The 19579-nt window shown below is 52.4% G+C and overlaps 1 long non-coding RNA gene across 1 annotated transcript in view; it reads left to right on the top strand.

Annotated features, from left to right (window-relative positions):
• Positions 1-6293: 6293 nt before the first annotated feature.
• Positions 6294-19579, top strand: part of LOC140653275 (uncharacterized) — a 29825-nt gene continuing 16539 nt past the window's right edge. Inside the window, exon 1 of the long non-coding RNA XR_012043069.1 lies at positions 6294-6656. This is a non-coding gene — a long non-coding RNA (uncharacterized lncRNA). The remainder of the gene's footprint in view (positions 6657-19579) is intronic.

Here is a 19579-nt window from a genome sequence, read left to right as displayed (position 1 = left end):
ACCCCAGCACCCCATGGTCCGTGTGGGAAGGAGGAGAAGGAGGCACCGGCATGGGCTGAGGTCTCTTGCTCTGCACCAAGGGCTGGGCTGGGTCCCCCCGGCTTCCCCCAGTGGCCCTGGGGACACCCCGAGCTGGGAAGGGTACACACCTGGTGCCATCTAGTGGCACTGGGACACGGAAATGGCCGTGGCTCTTCTGTATTTATTATTTGTATTATTATTATGGGGTATTGCAGGGGTATATGCCTGCATGGCATATCAGTTGCGGGCTGTGAATGGCCCCTTACCGGGGTGTGAGACTTGCAGGAAAACAACAAGTTGGGAATTCTGCTGTAAAGTAGGATGCACAGAGCATGCAGATATTTCTGGCAGCCAAATAACCGGCAGTTTTGTGGGAAGATTGCGAAAGAAAGCGATGAGCAGAATTGTCAGGATGTCCCCCGTGCTTTAGAAAAACAGCTGGAGCTTGTGAGTGCACAGAGCAGAGGTCGAGAGGCAGCGCGGCAGAGCGAGGACCCAGGAACAGATTTCTTCCCCCTCTGCAGCAGTCGGGGTTCCTGCTGCAGTGAAGGGCTTTAGGATAAGGTTTTAGTTGGTTTAATCTGATTTAAGGCCATATTGGCACCAGAAGATGGGTTCCTGCCCTCACCCCTGGGTTCCCCCCCCCCCCACCTCCATCATGTTGGCTCTAGGGGGTCGGCTCCACTTCTGTGACAGCAAATTAACAGCCAAAATAAATAGTTCTGCGTGGGTTTGCCTCTCCTCTTTCCTTCTTAGGGGCTCTGGGGCAGTTACCTCTCTCCAAGCTCCAGCTGCCAGCTCCACACCTAACTCTCCTGTCTCCTATTGCCATCCCAAAGCTTGTGGTTTTCAGCCTGCTCCCCGCCGCCCTCCCCGAGCTGCCCCTTGCCCACGCCGGTCGGAGCCGTTCCCTCACTGGCAGTTTGGTTGCTGCTGCCCGCAGGATTGCGGAGAGCGTGGGGCTGCGGTGCTGCCCATGCCTGCCTGTCCTGCCCATGCCTGCCTGTCCTGCCCACCCCGGTTCACGCAGCTGTGCAGGGGCCGTTGCGTATTGCCCAGATGGGCTGTTCTGAAAGGGGTGCCAGTCTGCCAGCAGTTAAAATAAATGGTCTGGGTTTAAAACAGCTGCTGGGAAAACCCCTGTGCTTCAGGGCTGGGACAAAGTATTTGCAAGGGCATTTGCAAGAGCAGACTGTCTGGAGCAGTTTGTTATATCATATATCCTTGCAGGGTTTTGGAAAAAATGTAAAGCAAGTCTTGGTTCACAGATTAGTATCAGATTTTTTTCCTTCACTGGATTATACCCTCCAAACTTCTCCACACTGATCTTTTGTGCCTAACAAAATGGGCTTGTGCTATGCCAAATGATGTCATTTTATTCCCCTCCAGACTGCCCAGTGCTGAGAAAGATTTGAGTCTCTGTTCCCAGACACTAGCTGTGGCTCCTGCTGATGCTGCTGCATGGTCCATGGCCCATTTTGCTTGCCACTAGTCGGGATCCATGAGTGTCTGCTGGGGTCTCATCCAATATGAACCATGGGAGAGGAGAGCTGGGTCTGGCCAGGGCAAGGACGAGCCCACGCTGAGGTGTTGCAGCCCAGAAAGGAGCTGGGGTAGCCGCTGGCTTTTCCAAACACGAGCTCTTCATTAAAGCTCTGTGGAGAGAGGAGCACTTCTGTGTCCAGGCTGAGGGCTGTGCTCTGCCAGTGTGAAGCACCCGTGTAAAGATCAACATGGAGGAAGCTTTGGCATTGCTCAAGCCTGCGTTTTGCAATCCTGCCACATATGTCAGTGGCTTCACCCTTGCTGTACGGGTGACAACATATCAGGAGTGGCCTGCTGTGGGTGGCAGCACCCATCTGTGCGTGCAGTTCTGGGCTGTGGCCACCCCAGGGCACCCTTGTCCCCGCAGGTCTGAGCCGCTCGTTGCACCCACAGGTCTCCCTGCTGCGGCTCCAGGCAGGGCTGTGTGCTCGGGGCAGCCAGGGGCTGGTTTGGAGGTGGTCTGTCAGCGGAGCCGGGGAGGCTGGGGGCTGCTGCCTGCCCTGGGTGCTGCTGTGGAGCTGGCGACGGTGCCTGGGCACGAGGCCAAGGCGCACACTGCAACGGGCAGGACACAGCCGCAACCGCAGCTTTTGTCTGCAGCTTGGTCCTGTGCAGGGCGCGGGGACAGGAAAGGGCCGATCCCCAGCTGTGGCAGCTGTGACCCCTCTCCTCCGTGCTGTGGCCTGCCTGTCTTGAGAGACGACTCAGGCCATTGCTGCTCGGGTAGCTGGACATCTCCTGACCTCCCTGCCGGTTTGTACCCCCTGGGTGTGCACTGGCGACACAGAGCCCCCGCTGGGGCCGACTCAGCCAATAACCCACGTGGTGATGGCCTCAGGAGCCTCATCGTAACCGTGTTTCATGACCCTTTCACGATGAACCGTCTTTTGCAGGTTGTCCAGGTGCCTGGGATGTGGCCCTGGGCTGGCCGCCAGGACACACAGGTGGAGGGCTCTGCCGGTTCTCTTTCAGAGCAGCAGCACGAATGGGATTGCAGAGACGGAGACCTCCCCCTGCCAAGGTGCGACTCTGGGCTGGGATGCTGCAACCTCCCCTCCCCTGTAATTCATTTCAGCTGTTAATAAGGTGTGTTTTTACGCCTTAACCCTGTGCCAGCAGGCCCCCCTGCTCTCGGGCAGCCCCCAGACACAGCCCTGCGTGTAGTTACCTCGTCCCCCCAGAAGCGAGGAGGTCTGCTTGTCCCATCCTGTAGCCAAGCTGCGGTCCCCCCTCGGATGCCTTCTCTTTGCTGCTGGCAAGTCGGGACCGTCCGTGTGAAGTTGGGACCCGCCACTAGATGGGGGTAGAACCCGCGGGAACACCCGGAGCCCCACGCTGCGGCGGGGCACGGCCCACGCGTGGGGCCGGCGCTGCTGCGGGCAGCGGCCGTGCGCGGGCTGGGTGCTGCGGGGAGGCGGCAGGGCTGTGCCCCGTGGAGGGCGGCGTGGGGGGGATGCCCGTCGCCCCGGAGGGATGCCCGTGACCCCGGGGGGATGCCGGGTCCGCCGTGACCTGCGGCCGCTTCCCGCCCGGCCCTTCGCTGCTGGGGATGCGCGGGGCCGCACGGTCCCGCCCCGCGGCTCTACCCCGGGCAGCCACCTGCGTGCGGGGACAGCGGGCACGGTCGGCGGTGGGCGACGCGGAGGGTTTCTCCTTCCAAACACGTGCCCGGTGCCAGGCTGGCTCTCGCCCCGTTGCTGACTGGTATCTGTTATTCTCGAGCCCGGTTCCCACCGTCTTCCAGCTTAAAAACTCAGGGCAGCGGAGCTGGACTCACTTGCAGGGGCAAATCTGCCTGCTGTCTGGAGCACTGCCGGTCTGATACGTACCTGTGTCCTGCCCAGACACCCAGTGCGGGCCCTGGGGTGGGCTCCCCGGTCCCCCAGCCCTCGGGGGGCTGCAGAGCCCCTCGCCGGGAGGGCCACCCCGCTCTCTCCTGCCAGGGTAATGTAGAGCAGGGCCCAGCACCGGGAGCAGCTCTGCGCCGCGGCAGAGGGGCCGCTGCAGGTGTGCTTCCTTCTCCTGTCGTGCTTACACTTATGTCTCCTGTAAAATCCCCAACAGCTCACTCATCTTTCCTCCCTCGGGCCTGAGCCATAGCAAAGGCGCTGTGCCAGCTTGGTCCCCATCCTGGCCCTGCCCTGTGGCCAAATCTCACCTGATCCCAGAGGCTCCCCGGCTGGAGCCTGTTTCTTCCCCACCCTGGGGAAAGCCCTGCAGCCAAGCTCCGCTGCCGGGGTTTGCCCAGTCCAGGGCGGTGGCTATCCTGGCTGTCCCTTGGCCCCTGCTCAGCCCTGTGCCCAGTGCATGGCACTTGCTGCTGGTGCTTCAGTGCTAGGGGGGGCCCCGTAGCAGGAGTCTGCGCTGCAAGGGGAGAAAAAGGGGAGAAATGCAGTGAGAAACAGGGTGCACTGAGTCAAAGTCCAAACCTACGGTGGTTTCTTTATAGAGGCTGTCCCTGGCCAGTGGGGATGTAATGGGGAGCTTCCTGCTCTGTTTTATGTTCTGCGTGGTCACTGATAACCAACCCGGTCAGCAGCTCCTTCTTGGCTCCTTCTTAAACAAAACAGGCCCAGGCAGGCGGAGCTCAGGCTACGGGATCATAATTAAAAATAGTCACGATCGACATGTTTTCCTCAAGACCACCTGATAGCCACACAGGCTGGGATTACTGTGTGGGCACAGTGGGAAACGTCTCTGCATATCAGACACTTGTCGCGGGGAGGGAGGAGAGGTGACAGTGACTGCAGGACCCAAGTGCCCACGTCCTGTGGGGCAGACGGGGGCTCAAGGGGCAGAGCTCTGGCACTGTTTCCCCTATTGCCTGCTCAAAAACCAGGGCCCCGGAGGACTGCAGAGCTGCCAGCAAACTTTGTGCATTCACAATATATGAGGAAGCCTTAAGCAAGTGATTTCCTCAGAGTGATTAAGCAAGAGCTGCTGTCATGCAACGGGCTTGGGATCAAAGCCAGTGTGGAGCTGAATTTCCCTGAAGACAGCCTTGCTGTGCCGTGCCGTGCCTTGCCCCTTGCCGTGCCTTGCCCCTGTTTCATTTCTTTCTAGAAGCATTTTTTACCTGTTTGAGGGCCAACATCTTGACCAGCCCCGCTGTCTTTCCTCAATTAAGCTATGTTGGTTCTTCAATGCTTACTCAGACATCACGTTTCTGGACTGTCAGTCATTCTCTCTTGTCCTTTGGACTCTGGAGTGCCAAGGGCGGACACTGTAGAGTAGCCAAGCTCTGACTATGACAGCTGGAGCAGGGGGGTTTCTTTCTGTGTTGCCCAGGTGTCACTCCTTTTTGCAAGTCCCAGGTAGAGGTTTCCTTTTTTGCAGCAATGTGTTGACACAACCCGTTCATGACCCTTCATTACTCCAGAGTGTTTGGGTTTTTGCAGAGTTATTACTGAACAGACAATTTCCTCCCGGTATTTGCACAGTTGTTTACTTCTGTGTCATTGCTGTATGATGTTCTTGTTCTGGTTGAATTGCATCCTGTTGATTTTTTTTTTCCTAGATAACTGCAAAATCAGATCCTGTCCCCTATCCCTGGCCACCACGCTTGCAGTCCCTGAAGCTCTCGTGAGCATCCTCTGCATTTCAGCATCCAAATCGTTAATGAGCCTGGTTCAGACCAGACTCCTGTGGACTCACACTCAACACTCCATGCAGTTTTGCTCTGATCATGAATCTCCGTCCAGTTTTGTGTCTGTCTCCCAGGAGCTTTGCAAGAGCAGACCTGCAGCCCAAGGTCTGTATGCCAGGAAAGATGTGCCGTGCTTCCCAGACTTGCGCCAAGCCATGGCCAGCAATGACACCCTCCTGCTCCGCTGCCTCATCCCTGCTGCCGCTGTCAGGGGCAGCACTTGGCACCGGCAGGGACCATGGTACCTACCTCGCTTATTTACACAAATGGTACTTGAGACGGTGTCAAAAACCTTACTAAAGTCAAGAGTCCCAACATCTGCAGCTGCTCTGCTCTCAGGGAGGGGAAACTTCTGACATGGAGGGAAAGCAAATAGATTTATGCAGAACAAAGCAATCTTGGTGTATGGCCTTGGTATCATTCTCATGCTTAAAGCTCTTTAATGCTACCAATACTTTTCCAGGAAATAATCCCAGGGCTTATTCCTCCCCCTCTTTTAAGATCAGTACTGCTTGCCCTTGCCCAGGGAGCCACCTCCCTCTTGGCCATTGCGGTGGATGGCTGTGAGATAGCTTTGACCAATTTTCCAAACACGCTATGCTGGGACAAGGTAGGTGGATGAAATCTGCCTCTGGAAGCCTCCGGTTTATTTAGGCTGCAGTTGGACGCACAGTTTGTTAGCATTATCTTATTTCATTTATTTTTTGGCAGCGTCGTTGGCGTAAGCAGCCCCTGCATGTCCCCCCCGGTGCAGGTGCAGCTGTCGGGGCTGGGGAGGGGACAGCGGTGATGGGGGGACAGAGGCTGCTTAAGCCGAGGCTGCTGCTGGAGCAGATGCACCTCCCAGTACTTTCGGTTGTGTTCCCCCGGTGCGTCTCATCCCTTGGTACCAGCATCTGCGCTTCAGCTTTCCAGTTGCTCCCCAGATGTTTGTACCACAGTTGTACATGAATCTTCTGGAATTTGAATAACTTGTTTTCTTTCTGTAATTCCTTCTTAACCTTCAAGGGATTAAGGAATTTATGATTCAGCTGAATTCCCATCATGCTGCACATCCTCCTTCTGCACTGGGAGATTTCTCCGTGCTTTAAATATTATTTCCTGAGGAGCTGCCTGCTCCTCTAAATTCCACTTTCCCCTTAGACCAACCTGCCCTGGGGTCTCTCCTGTCGCATCTGTGACTGCTGCAACCTGGCCCCACCGACTTCATTTTTCCAGCTCCTCCTGTACTGAGAATCGGCATCTCTCTGGTCTCCCTGTCCCTGGGGACTGCCTTCCTCTGCCCAGGGCCGGATCCATTCTCCCACCACATGAAGAAGGGGATCAAGAAAGCGGTGCTGAGCCCTGCATACTCAGTGCAGGGGTGAGGAGCACTTCCCAAGGAATCCGTGGAGGCTCAGGCTCATGAGAGGCATCCCTGGGGTCGAAGCAGGGCAGCCCACAGGTATGGCTAGGTCTAGCCTCTCTGGAAGGGTGGGGGCAGCAGAGCGGGGGGGCTGGAAGAAAAAGGGGGTCTCTCCAAAATAGCAGACTGGGGGGCATAAGAGGTCGGAGAAGGAGGACAGCCCAGAGGCTGAGGGCAGCCAGGCACATGGGTGCCTCTGATGCTGCCAGCCTCTGGGGCAGAACAGGGCTATTTTGGGAATGGGAACTACCCTGAGTGGGTGAACCGCAGATAAATCATTTCTGCAGCTGAGCTTCGGGCTGAAAAGGCTGCAGGATGCTTGGGGTGACGTTAGCATGTGGGCAGATGGCCCTGGGAAGGGCTGCCAGATATAAACACTGTGCCTCAGTTTCCATTTTAAAGCTGCAGCACTGCTGCTACCTGTCCTGCCACATTTTGTCATGAGTGTCCCAGCAGTAGAAAGATGCAGGGGGTTCATCTGTCCCGTCTCGCTGCAAGGCGGTGCAGGTAAACCCAAGCTGGTGTCTAGCTCACGTGTGTCCTGGTCTTCAGCAGAGTTTGAGCTGCCAAACCCTCCAGCGTTAAGGTGTGTGTTTAGGGCTTTCCCTCTCCTATCCCAGCAGAGTGCTGGGGTTGTATTTAAGGGCTGGCATGGCTGGAAGGATGTGGGAAAAGCAGCAGTTCTGGGAAATCACGTGTTCCCCCAAGCGTCTGGAAATGGTCAAGGCTGCCAGGCATGACACATTTCTGCATGCTTTAAGGACTGTGTCAAAGCAAGGCTGTAGCTACCAATGAAGGCAGAGCATGGGTTGAGTCATTTGGTTGGAAAAGCCATGCTCTTCCCAGAGGAGCAGCTCCTCCATCCGTGGAGAAATGACAGAGCGCTGCCCCAAAGGAACAGCACTCTGGTTTCGCTTAGACACCATCTGATTTCCATTTTCATAAATGAAAAGATGTTTGTTAGCCTCAAATGTTTTGCACAATGCTGGACTCCTATGGTTTCAGCATTGATGAAATTCCCCTTTCACCTCAGACAGGATGCAGCTGGGTACCTCCCTCTTGGCCATAAGTGAAGGATGGGGACAAGTTTCTCTGCTGGCCAGGTTCCCCTGGGCTTCCAGGCTGCCAGCATAGGCAGGGCAGCACTGCTGCACCACCGAGGTGCTGACACTACACACCAACAGCAAAGGCCGTCCTTGAACCTGGGCTGACGCCTCCAGCATCTCCCCCAGGGCTGTGCTGGGACCCAATGTCAGGGGGCTTGGAGACAGGGGCCACTAGTGTTGGAAAAGCACAGTTGTTGGCCAGAAGGATCTCCACTGAAGTCCTCCACATTTGAAAACACATGCAGGAGAGAGTTGCCCCAGTAACGGACATGTTGTCAGTGAGAAGGTCCAGCTGAGGGGTCTAGACCATGTGGCTGATGAACAGAGGTTGCAGAAGCAAGCCTGGGCTTGCTTAACCTGGCAAAGAGGAAGATAAAGGACAATTTGATAGCAGCCTACAAGAAGGGTGGTTACAATGGTGACAGAGTCTAACTCTTCTCAGTAGCAGCAGGTGATACACCAATGGGAAATGGGCACAGGTTGTGGTTTGGAAAGTTCAGGTTCTACATCAGGAAAAACTTCTTCCCTAGGAGGTGATGCAGCCCAGAGAGGTGGTGGACTCTCCACTTAGAGGTTTTCAAGACTTTGCTAGGCAAAACCATGGGCTGACCTGAGCTAGTATTGGCAATGGTCCTGCTTTGAATGGGAAGGTGGACTGGAGGCCCTCAGAGCCCCCTTCCAGCAGTGCCATCATCCTGTGAGCTCTGTGGCCAGGCCAAGCTTACTTACAGCTTGTCTGAGTGCTTATGTGTAATGGATCATCACTTCTTACCTGCCTGAAAAGAAATAGGAGGTGAAGGCTCTGTGGACTTTGTCTGAAGAGTTGTTTTCCCAAGCATGGTGTAACAGGGAGGTTGATGGAGTGGAGAGCTGGGGTGAAGAACACTCTTATCCTTCTGTAATTTTTAAACATTGACCTATTGTACTAAGAGAAAGAGCAAACAAAGAGAGGAAAAACATAATTAAGAGTAGACTGGAGGGGTTTGCATCTTCTCAAAGTCAGGAGTCTGCTTTCTTCACCACATACCATGCCAGAATGGGACCAGATGGGACAGCCAAAGTCCCTGCCAGGGACCAGATAAGAGCAGAGTGGAAGGACGGGAATTTCCTTGTGCCACTGGATGGTCCTTCCCAGTCTGAAGCTTGTTGGCATCGAGGACCTACACTTTTGTATTGCTTCCTGGGAAGTGAGGCCTCCCAAGAGCCTGTGGCAAGGGTGGAATTTCCCACAAGGCTCTGCTTTTTTAAGGCATCGAACCAAGAAGTGATACTTGCTCGGGATGTTTGTTCCTGTTGACGTGACTGGAGCATAAACACATGTCCTAGCTGCACACAGGGACGGGAGGCAGGGCTCCAGGCTCCCATGAAACCAGAACTCCACAATGAAAAGATATGGGAGGTTTTGGTGAGCTAAATTTTACTTGAATTTATAAATGCAGTTCCTCTCTTGTAAAAACATTTTATATATTTAACATAGTATCAGCCTTGTTTTGTTTTTCTGCTGGGTGACAAGAAGAAAGTGCACAGAAGATATTTTTGGGGAAGAACTATGAGAAGACTGATTTACCAATCTGAATTCCCAGACTGCTTTTGGGCTTGAAAATGAGTGTGACTGAGGTTTGGCAGAGTCTGAGGGTGACCTTTCATAGAGGCACTCACTGCTTCTCCTGAACCTCTGGGCACTACATCAAAATTATTCAAATAAACACAAAATTCAGATAGTATGGAGCCAAATGACACAATCCATGAGCCTCAAACAGCTGGGGAGTCTGGGAGCGGGTGCAGGATAGCTGCATGGGTCAAGCCAAACATCTCTCCAGCGCAGTGTCTGCTCCCTGACAGTGGCCAGAACAGATGCCCAGGGAAAGCAGAAGGGATGGGAGAAGCCTGATCCACCCCCATATACTCTACCAGACACCAGCAATTTGCGGCTTACACATTTTCCAAGCCAGAGCGGTGTCTGTATTTAAGAGCCTTTGATGTTATTTTGTTCCTCTTGCCCCCTCTCCATCCCTGTCTGGCTGCTCTCTGCATGCAGCTCAGCTTTTAGCAACCACAGCATCCTGCAGCAGGAGCTGCTGCAGCCTAATTACACACTGTGTGAAAAAAGCTTCAGTTTTCTAGTTTTGGGTATTGCACCTACTACCTTCATCTGATACCTCTTGTGTAGGAAGAGACAGTTTTCCTCTTTCCATCCTCTCTAGTCCTCTGTTATTTTGCAGACCTCCATCCTCAGTTGTCCCATTTCCAGCCTGGAGGATCCTGTCCTGCTCACCCAGAAGCCCTGCCATGACTCTGCTAACCCCACGCCTCTGCTCTGGACCTTCTGTGCTTCTGCTGGCACATCTTTGAGATGGAGGGACCCAAACTGCGCACGGCCCTTGAGCTGGGGCTGCCATGAGTTTGTGTTGTGGCACAATTTCTTGTTCCTGATCTGTTCATCTTTTCCTCTCTTAGCAACTCCTAGCATTCAATTTGAGATTTCTGCTCACTTCCTTGCATTAGGTAACATTTCCACAGCGTTGTCTGCCCAGGGTCTCATTTGGCTCCCCTGTTGTCTATGTAAAACAAGGATTTTGCATCCCTTTGCATAGATCTCCTCTGCTGCTTGAACACCTGCTTGCTCAGCCTTATAAGGTCACTTTTACTGCCATAAGTAATTTGGTATAATTTGCAAATGATAGAGTCACTTGCCTGTCCACCCCTGCCCAGGTTCCTGCAGAGACCCCAGCACAACCCTGCATGGAAGGACACCCCTCCAATATGAAAATTGCTCCTTATTTCCCATCTCTGCTCTGCTACTTGTCCCGGTGAGGACCTTCTCGCTCATCCTATTGCTTCCCATTTTCTCTCAGAGCCTTTGGCCGCAGCTTGTGAAACGCCTTTTGGAAACCTCAGCAGGTTACAGCAGCCACATCTCCTCTGCGCTCCCTTGCTCACCCCCTCCAAGAACACCAGTGGGTTCGTGAGGTGCCATTTCTCCTTGCTGAGCGGGGCTGGCTCTTCCCTGATGCATCACCATGAGAAAGGTGACAAAGGCTCCTGCCAGGTGCCCGTGCCACCCGACGGGAGGGGGCCAGGCTCTGTGGGTGTCTTCCAGGTTATTTGGAAACATCCAAGGGCTGCCCTTGCCCTTGGAACAACCCTGGACGTTGTTCACTCAGTTTCAAACAAACAGGATTTGAAGCTAAAGCTGGAAGCACAGAGAGGGGGCCCAAGCTTGCAGATCCTGTTGGGAGATGCTTTTTTTTTAAATTGGAAGATCAATACCTGAGGGAGATGTTGTAGCAGGCAGGAAGGGTGTCTGTGGAAGAGACACAGAGATGGCGACTAAGGAAAAAACTCAGATGCTTTTCTGGGGTTACTTAATGGTAAAAACAGTCATTCTAGTTGCGATGGGGAAATGACGCAGTTGTGAGTGGGAGGAGTGCACGTGTTTGGGGGACACCGTTCATGTGACAGTCACCCTCTCCTGGTGTGCCCCACGTGGGGCTGGCCTCTGATTGCCGCTGGCTTACAGCAGTGCAAAGCCTGTGGGTTCAAGGGAGGACCTCCAGAGCAAGATGCAGACAACTTTGGATCCAGGAATTTGATCCAAATTGATTTGATTTGATTTGGTTTGAATTGTCAGATTTCCAGCAGCCCCCAGAAACAAAATTGCCCTAAAGCTGTAGAGTTTCTTCACGTGGGTCCTGGGGGCCGGGCAGGTGTGGAGGTGGGCAGCTGCCCTGGGGCACGAGGTGAAGTTGGGTTATTCCCGCCACGTGTTGCCCAGCCTGCCTTGGCTGATGCGTTGTCCTTGGCCAAGGACACCGTGACTTTTCTCTGTCCCTTCCTTTCTGTGGGGTAGTTAAAAACTTGCATGTTCCAGTCCGCAAAAGAAAATTTACAAACGAAGTAAAACCTGTAAGGCTGTGATACCCAGCCCTCAGCCAAGCTGACCCCTTGCTGGAATACACCAAAGTGCTCCAGGAAGAAAATTCTGCCCCAAAACATACTAGCTGGCTGGAGCTAACCTTTTGAGGAAAAAGATAGTGTTTCAAGACCTAACGGCCTTCCACACCCTGGTCCTTTCCCAGCACAGACAGCTCATGTGTGTTTCCTGGCCCATGCGGTCAATTAACCCGTGCTGATTGCGTTGCAGGGTCAGCTTGTGTCCGGCAGCGTGGAGGGTGTCGCAGCCATCCCGACTCCACACGAACAGACACAGTCAGGGGAAATAGAAAACTTGCTGTTAAATCCTGTGATATTAGTTCACTGGCTTTGCTTGATGTCAGAGGCTTTCAGGTAAAGAAGAAGTGAAAAAAGTGAAATGGGTTGAGGCAACAAACAGGGAAACTCAGCAGTCAGTGACAGTGACGCAGGGAAGGTACAGGGAAAGGAAGTTGTTGTGGCAGAGCTATGGGCTCCTGTGATAATGAGAGACTGCAAGCCCTTTACACGCACTCTGACTTCCACGTCCATTGCTTCTGTTATTCCCTGGATATGACTGTTTTTAAGGCTGAAGACTGACTCTTTGGGAGGCCTCAGGCATGCAGCAGCGGGGTGCAGGGCAGCAAGTGCAGAAGGAAAATATTATACTAGGTCCTTCTACAAGGGCGGTGGGGTGTAGTTAACCACATTGGAGCAGGAACTGCTCTTTCAGGTTGACTCTCGTTTTGCACACAGACCCCACCATGCATCTGGTCACAGATGACAACAGAGGTGCTGGGAGGACAGGAGATGAACAGGGATGGTGGCAATATATGGTAACAGCATCATCTGATGGAAGTCCTGGAGTGACTATGGTCCAATACAACTGAAATCATCCACATAATGTGTGTTTAAACTGGTTTATATTATTCATGGGGTGTCCATTCCTCATGCACGCTGCTATCCTTGCCACATAAGTTTTGCAACAGCTAAAGAAAAAAGCAAACCACCTCTGCAAACAAAAAACAGCCATTAGCGGTGGCCAGGGAAGGAACGTGAGACCCAGGCATGCCCACAGTGATGCTCTCTGCCATGTCCAGCCCCCAGCAGCATGCAACACAGGGGCTTCCCAAGCCATAGCTTGCATCTTCTTGCTGGCACCTTTTGCATCGCAGTGCCATCAGTAATGCATAATAGATGTCAGAAGGGAGCGTGGCGGGAGACTCTTCTCCACGTCCAAACTTGCTACCTTAGCTTGACTGAAAGTCTAAGCTGGTCTGGTGGCCGAAGGGTGCACAGGGACCTTTGGGCCTGAGCTCGAGTCTGTGTCCTGCTGCAAGTTCACAGCATGTGTCCAAGGGCAGGTCACATCTGTGTTTCTTCTCCTGGTCTGTAAAATGCAGCACAGCTCTTTTCCCTGGCACATAGAGAGAATGAATACTCAGCACTGGGCTGTGATCCTGGGCACAAGGGGTCATCTAAATAGATGGCTGTTCCAAGGAGGAACAAGGCCAAATACCTCTTCCCCCAGTGAAACAGCAGTGTGGTTTGAGTCAGTCAGAGCATAATGTGATTTCTGCAGGGTTATTGCTACGCATCCGCCCTGAAAAAAGTGCAATCCACTTCTTTAAGAATTTTTTGGCTTGGCTCAATTCCATTTACATTGCGAACTGAAGCATGTTTCAATGGGAGCAGGCAAGTGTGTTGTACTGGAGATATAAAGCAGAGAGCACACTGTAGTAAAGGCTTTTAAGCCCAGTCCTGTCCGTCTTATCTACATGCTTAAATCTATGCAGAAGCACATGACTCAAAATCACTTGTGTGGTTAAAACTAAGTATAGGTGTAGCAATATGGGCTCTATTATATTAACTCAACTTTGGGTTTGATTTCTCCTAGCCATTTTTAATGAGACTTGAGATTGCTCAGAGTTCTCTTGCCAATGATTTCCTGTAATGAGGGATAAACTAAAGCAAACAAACCCAAAGCAAAGCAAACACAATTCAACTGCGTGGAGGAAAGCCAATAAAAATAATGCCTGATGTCCTCATTTTTTGCTTGATGTGGGCTGACCTGATGGACACACATTGTGGCTGTGTCAGCTGGACTGGGGCACAGCAAAATCTGTGCGCACTGCTCTGCTGTGCTGCTGGCGATGCTTGACAGCTCCACTTATATTTGAAAAGCAGGTTTGGCTAGGCACCAAGCCAGCCTCACACATGATAGTCTCTTCCCCAAAGAGCTACAGGCTAATGCGCGTGTTGGACAGGAGAGAAAAGTGAGAAAGCAGAGGGCAGAGGAAACATGAGACCGAGGACTCGCAGGGCATGTGCATTCCTGGGCTGATGAAATCGCCATCTGTCTTGCTTCTGTGCAGGGTAAACACAGTGCCCACGGTCCCACAGTGGAGGCCAGAGGGAGGCTGAGGACAGAACCTGCCCAGCTGCTGGTCTGATGGGTGCTCAGCCGCCATGGGCTCCCTGCACGCCTCTGTGCTCTGTGTGCCCACGGTGTTCTCTCTAGGTAGCTCTTGGGAGAAGCAGTTTTTAGCCAAAAGTGCAACTGCTACCCGGGCTAAGACCGCAGAGGTTTCTTCCTCTTCACAGCAGAGCAACCACATCGGGGACTTCGAAAGGTTGCATACTGCTGATGAACTACCTGTGTCCTCCATGGGATAAGTGAGAAAGACCAGTCTGCTTTCCAGAGCTACCAGGTCCTCTCTGACACCGACACTGTGTCTCCCTGACACCTGGCTTCAGGAGGCAGCTTGGTGTGCACATCATCTTCTTGCAGCGAGGCTATGCGTCTTCTTCACCCCAGACCTCAGCAGGATGCACTCTGAGCTCCCCATGGCCAGCTCCCCACGCTGCACAAACACAGCTCATCTCTAGGTTTCCCTTCCCTCCTGGCTTAGGTGGGTTGTTGTCAGAGGCAAGTGAGATACAGCACCCGTCAGGGCTGGGTGGGGATGGAGGTGGCTGATCACCGCTCCATCTGCTGGTGCTGCACGTGCCCGGTGGCCAGCAGAGCTGCTGGAGCAGGATCAGTGCCCGCGGGGAGCGGCGCCCTTGGGGCCCCGGCAGACATAGCTTAGCATATTTCTGGCTTGATGTAAGTCAGGGGCACTTGTGTCCCATGGCTCCAGCGTTGTGCAATGCATGTGAATGCTCTCTTATTCCGCGGCCATCTCCCTCTCCTTCCGGCTCCCCCCTCTGCATTATGCAGAACTGATCTGCATAATGTGCAGCATTTAGACATTTTGGTCTGGCTATAAGAGATGATAAGTGATGTTTGATGATCTTTGTTAATGACATTACTTGAATTCGGCTGGATGAAGGACAGACAACAACAGGAGAGCAGGCATGTGCTGAGCAACATGCTCCTCTGCCATAAAGAAAATGCCTTGATCTGGGCAGATGGCAGGTAAAATTGGGGCTAGGAAAGAGCTCTGGCCAGGCACCTCAAGAAGGGCCTCTGTTTTCTGGAAGCTGTGGCTGAAGGCAGGCTTGAATTTAGGACCAGATGCTGGTGTTTGTGGGACGGGTTGCTTACAGACTGGTGAAGGTCTATCGCAGGGCTGTGGTTCCTGCGGCTGAGGGGCAGCAGAGGGCAGGGTAGGGTACTCCCTCCTCCAGGTTCCTGCTGCTGTTAGGCTAAATTTTGGCTCAGCACACACTGCTGCCTGAAACTTCACACTTTGAAAGCATTTTGGCCTCAGATTGGCTTCTGTGCGCAGCACAGGTGTGGCTGATAGCACCGAAGCTTTGCAGATTGACAAAGAAATCCTGGCTGGGAAAGGAAACCCCTCCCTCAGATTGTGGAAATACTACACCATTTCTTGGCATGTTTGGTACTATATAGCAGGAGGGAAAGGATCCATTCTCTGCTTGTTTTTTTGCAAGAGAAGCGAAACTGCATTAAGACTTGTTGACCGGAACCACACGGAAACACAGGAGAGTCAGATGGTCTGAACCTCAACAACATATCATTTGTCACTGACGGTGCTCATGTTACCTTTGGCGACGGTTGCCCTGCCTACAGATCAATGGAAAACGAGTATTTGCTTCTAGCTAATTGCGTCACTGCCAAATATAGAGCCACACGTCCTAAGCTGGTCATCGTCTGACCTTGAAGGCTCTGTCTCTCTGGCTTTCAGTCGCAGCTGTGACATCCCTCCCGTGGCTCTGCCCATGTCCAGACTCTTGCCCCCAGCTCGTGCTGTGTGCCGGAGAGCACCAGGCCCCCCAGAGATGCCTTTGCTGCCCTCACGTGTCATGCCTGTGGCTAGGAGTATTTGGGGGAGCTGGAGCACTGTGTTGTGGTGCTTCAGCCCCTCATTGTGGGTTTGCTGTGTCTTTGGAGGAGGAATGCCGTGGTCTGTCAGGATAACCCATTGCTACCCAGTCACCTCATGCTGCAGTCACCCAAGCCAGGTTAAAGTAAGAGCACAAGCACAGCCAGGCGTTCATAATTTGTTCTTCCACCTGAGAACACCATTGCAAATTAAGGCATGAAAAACATGCAAGCATCGCTGCCTGCAATAACGCTACACCAGCAAGGCCCCCTGCCTCTTCCTGCTCCTGTGCTCGTGCTCGTTGGGAGCCTCTGACAGAGACTCACCTGCAGGAACGAGCAGTAGATAAGGGCTTTGCTCAGAGACCAGCTCTGGGTCCCCCTTCCTGGTGCTGGTGTCAGATCGCCCTCCCCTCCCACAGCACAGCCCTCCTCCTCTGACATCTTCCCAGGACATCCAGGCAGGTGTCACCTTCCCCCTGGTTCCCCCCTTATCCAGGAGATAGACAACCACTTGATTACAGCAACGGTCGTTTCCTATCCTTACATACGTAGGCAGGGATTTCCCTCCTGCAGTGGCTGTCCAACAAGTGGCTCTGCTGCTGGGAGAGGTGACACTGCCTCTGGACCCTGGGTGACTTCTCAGCCTGTCCTAGAGAGGAACACCTCCTTCACCAGACCTCACAGGCTGCCCTGATGACACGCAGGTGAAACACCTAAACAGAACAACCATGTAGCTCGTCACTGGCTCCCCAGACCAGTCACATCAGCCTCGGGGGGCTGATGCCCACCCTCGTCCTTTTGGCCATACCCTGCATATATTTGTCTTTGTCTACCAAAAGCTTCAGAATTCAGAGAATTCAGAATTTCAGGACTCCAAATTTGTCAGTCCTGAATACTGGAAGTAGAGGTAAGATTGTAAGATCGTAACATGTTTTCTGGTTATTAGATTATTTTGTATATTAGGTGGGAATTGCATGACTGAAACACTGAGGTTCTTGACAGCTCACAAACCCGGAGAAGACAGAGAAGTTCCCTGGACATTATTTGTATTTCTTTCATAATATGTCAAAGCTCCTACAACATTGTGAACTTGCATGGCCTGAATTTTCTGATGTTTTCCTTGAAGGGAAAGTTACCAGAAAGAATAATGACCAAAACCCATGCTGGGACTTGTCTAAGCACATGCTGTGGCAGTGTAGGAAGAGGAAGGGGGTTTCACACATTGGAACCACGAGCTCTCGGGTCCCAGAATTCACGCTTTGAGTTTGCCAAACACCCTGATTTGCCACTTTCTGCGGAGAAAAATGTTGAATTTCCAGAAACAGTGTTCTTTGAAGGGCTGAAGCTGAGCAAAAGGCTGGATACAGTGTCTGTAAGAAAAACAGTTGTTATGGTAGTAGCATCTGTGTGGGGGCACTGTGTACATGTGTGATGCAGCAGTCTTAAACTAAGAAATGAACATGGGTCAGGGCAATCCCAAGCACAAATACAGGCTGGGAGGAGAATGGATTGAGAGCAGCCCTGAGGAGAAGGCCTTGGGGGTGTTGGTTGATGAGAAGCTCAACATGACCCTGCAATGTGCGCTTGCAGCCCAGAAAGCCAACCATATCCTGGGCTGCATCAAAAGCAGCGTGACCAGCAGGTCAAGGGAGGTGATTCTCCACTCTACTCCGCTCTCATGAGACCCACCTGCAGTACTGCGTTCAGCTCTGGGGCCCCCAACATGAGAAGGACATGGACCTGTTGGAGCAAGTCCAGAGGAGGGCCACGAAGATGATCAGAGGGCTGGAGCACCTCTCCTGTGAGGACAGGCTGAGAGAGTTGGGGTTGTTCAGCCTGGAGAAGAGAAGGCTGCGGGGAGACCTTACAGCAGCCTTCCAGTACCTGGAGGAGGCCTACGAGAAAGCTGGAGAGGGACTTTTTACAAGGGCATGTGGTGATAGGACGAGGGGTAATGTTTTTAAACTGAAAGAGGGCAGATTTAGATTGGATATAAGGAAGAAATTATTCACTCTGAGGGTAGCAAGGCACTGGAACAGGTTGCCCCGAGAAGTTGTGGATGCCCCATCCCTGGAAGTGTTCAAGGCCAGGTTGGATGGAGCTTTGAGCAACCTCATCTAGTGGAAGGTGTCCCTGCCCATGGCAGGGGGGTTGGAACTAGATGATCTTTAAGGTCCCTTCCAACCCAAACCATTCTGTGATTCTATGATCTAATTATCCATTACCACTCCAGGTATCATCTCTCAAAAATCTATAGATTTTATTGCCTCCATTTCTGTCTTGAAAGCACCCCTATGAAGAATTTTTTCTGTGTATAGAGAGAGGTAAACAGATTGCAGAAATCTGCTGTGTGTTGATTCTCTTAATGATAATTTGCACATTAACATGAAAGCATTGCTTATGTACTACTGAAAGCAGAAATTTGTTTTTCAAGTCAAGCTATATTGAAATGTATGAAAATGGGCAATTAGTATCATTTCGAATAATAAACTGAAGCTTGTGATATAGAGTTGTTCATATGAGATAGTAGAAACTTACGCTGGAAAGAAGAACATCATACCTGGATAGAAATAGTGTCATTTTGTACAGAAATAGGTTTTTGTACAGAAATAAGTTTTTGTACAGAAATAGTGTTACACGGAGAGATGGGCTTTTGCCCCTCGCCCACAGGGGACACAGAGGGTGAGGTTTTGAGGTAGGTGGAAGGAAGGTAGAACCTTTCCCTTTTCTTAACTGTGGTTTCTACCCAAGAAGAGTCGGCTTAAGAGGTTGTTCTGGATGATGGATGAATCTGGTCTTTCTTCAAAAGCTGCTATTGATTTCATGCTGTACGTGCTGACCTGACAAAATGTTCCCCAAGTAAACGCAATCTGAGATCCTTGAGAGAGGCTTCGTAGAGAAATCAAATCAAACAAAAATGGGAGCTTAGGCAGTTCATGCATTCCACAGTAATACTTTAGTCTTTGTGATATTTTAATGGATCAGAAGGGGATGCTGAGCTGAACAGTTAAACAAAGACCAACAAAAGACTTTGGAGCACAGCCAGAGGCACGGCAGATACTTGAAGGCTGCTCTCGCACCTTCTCAGTCTCTACTTCCACAGCCTTGTTTCTCTAAGGCACCTCCTATGTTTCTCTTACTGATATACAGCAAAGGTTATCTGGATTACTGCTCGCGCTGTGTTTTGCCAGCTCCAGGATTAACAGTGTTACCCGTGAGATCTTCGCAAGCTGCCGAGGTTTCTCCAGGAGCAGGTCTAGCCCACCCAGTGTGTGCAAGAGTTACCATGGTTTGGTTTGCCCCCCTTTTTCAGTAACTCTTATGGGTCTCTTTGCCCCGTGAGATCACAGGACCGGTCTGTGGGTCCTGCCTGCCTCTCTTGAGTTGCCCCAAGCCCTGTGATCCCTCAGAGGTGGAATGGGATGCTCCTTCCGAGCATCCTGTGGGAGGGACACAAGGCTGCTCAGAGCTGCTTTCTGCAAACCACGCGTGCCCAGGCAGGACAGCAATGGCACCTCTGAATGAAGTGCAGCCTCTGCAGATGACATTCCCTTCACACCTGCTTGCTGACCGAGGGACCTCAAGGCCGGTGTGGTCCAGGACTGTCTGCACAAGCTTGTCACAAGCGAGTGGCTGCCAGGATCCTGCTG

Source organism: Ciconia boyciana, chromosome 6 (assembly GCF_034638445.1).
Source record: "Ciconia boyciana chromosome 6, ASM3463844v1, whole genome shotgun sequence".
Taxonomy (NCBI): Eukaryota; Metazoa; Chordata; class Aves; order Ciconiiformes; family Ciconiidae; genus Ciconia; species Ciconia boyciana.
Note: the sequence above shows the minus strand (reverse complement) of the source record. Positions and strands in the feature narration are given on the sequence as shown.